The sequence below is a fragment of the Danaus plexippus genome, chromosome 12 (genome assembly GCF_018135715.1).
Source record: "Danaus plexippus chromosome 12, MEX_DaPlex, whole genome shotgun sequence".
In the NCBI taxonomy this organism is placed as follows: Eukaryota; Metazoa; Arthropoda; class Insecta; order Lepidoptera; family Nymphalidae; genus Danaus; species Danaus plexippus.
The window spans coordinates 7,065,076-7,066,695 of record NC_083545.1 but is presented as its reverse complement, the minus strand read 5'-3'; the positions used below and the strand labels follow the sequence as shown (position 1 = coordinate 7,066,695).

Below are 1,620 nucleotides of genomic sequence, written 5' to 3'. Positions count from 1 at the left end.
TAATCTATTTGCCTTAAGCATTTTGATATCTATTGGACAACAGCCTGGTTTCAAACATAAGCATCCCATTTTATTATTCATTGAATTTAATATTACTGTCCGTGTACAGACTTCACATTCCGAGAAGGAAAAATTGTCATCGTTGTCATAATATTGGATACATATATAATTAAAAAAATATTACTTTTGTCTTTGTTATTATTTTAAAAATTATATCGAAACAAAGATTTTCTTACAATAAATAGAACAAGAAACTATTTCTCTGTGTTTCTGTAATGTTATAATGTTTATGCCTCCTGTGAGGATTGAACTCACGACCCCTGGTTTACGAGACCAGTGCTCTACCACTGAGCTAAAGAGGCTCTGTCATGCAGAGATAGGTTTAAAGAATATTTATTTCTTATTAAAAACACAGTCACTTACATGAGAAATGAATAAATAAATAATAATAATAATAATAATGTGGGTAGTATACAAAAGTGTTCAGGAGGCTTAATTCGCATAGGAATGTACGTGAAAAATTATACAACTTATTTAAAATGAATTTAGTATATGGTATTTGAGCCTGGTTTTAAAAATATTTAACGATTCAATGTTTTTTATTGCGTCTGGTAATTTATTGTATAATTGTGCTCCTTCAAAAATCAAAATCCCTTATCCGTATCTAGTTCTAGTTTTAAAAATTAGAAGAGTTTTATTTGGTCTTCGTTGACTGTATTTTGGTGATTCATTGTTCAGAGTGAATTTAATTTTCGAACTAATTTTATTATGTAGAATTTTTTAAATAAGCAATAGCCTATGAAAGTGGCATAATTGGTTAATATTCATAAGGTTCGTTTCTTTATAAATTTTTTCAGTACTAGTTCTATTCTTATAATTGAATAATGTTTTTATAATTTGGTTTTGTAACGTTTGCAGTTTATTTAATTTTGTTTTTGACGCTGTTCCCCATAATTCAATAAGGTATGTGAAATGAGATTTAATGTAAGAGTTCATCATAAATCGTACTTTGCGGTGAAAACAGCCAGTACTATGTTGAACGGCACCAAGAAATGATCTGAGTATTGTCATAACATAGTTAATTTGAGAGTGGTCAATTCTCAGACCGAGATATATTTCCTCCTTTTTTTTCTGTCAATGCCGTGCCGTCAATCGTTAATGTCTGATAGTTTCCGATTTTTTTATTTTTTGGCTTAAAAATACATTAAGAGGATTTAGATACATTTATTGTAAGTTATAACGAAACCAATCAAAAACGGTGTTCAAATCCTTTTGTGCCTGAGTAATAATCACGTCAATGGAATCCCCAAAGTAAAAAGGACAAGTGTCATCAGCATAAAGTGTTCATTTACCGTGCAGTTTCGCTTCAGAAATATTATTAATGTAAGCTAGAAACAATATCGGTCGAAGAATCGACCCTTGTGGCACACCACATGATATGGATTTTCTATCACTTTGAGTGTCATTTATTTTTGTAACTTGATACCTATCACTAAGGTAGGATTTTAACATTTGAATCGGTATTTCCGTTATTCCAATTTTTTTTAAGTTTGTCAAGTAACAATTAATGACTGACGGTGTCAAACGCCTTTTGCAGGTCAATAAAGACTCCCAATACAA

General features: G+C 30.4%; 1 non-coding gene across 1 annotated transcript; it reads right to left on the bottom strand.

Annotated features, from left to right (window-relative positions):
- Nucleotides 1–290: 290 nt before the first annotated feature.
- Trnat-cgu (transfer RNA threonine (anticodon CGU)) lies at nucleotides 291–362 on the bottom strand. The gene has a single exon. It is a non-coding gene; the product is annotated as a tRNA-Thr (tRNA).
- Between the last annotated feature and the right edge of the window lie 1,258 nt (nucleotides 363–1,620).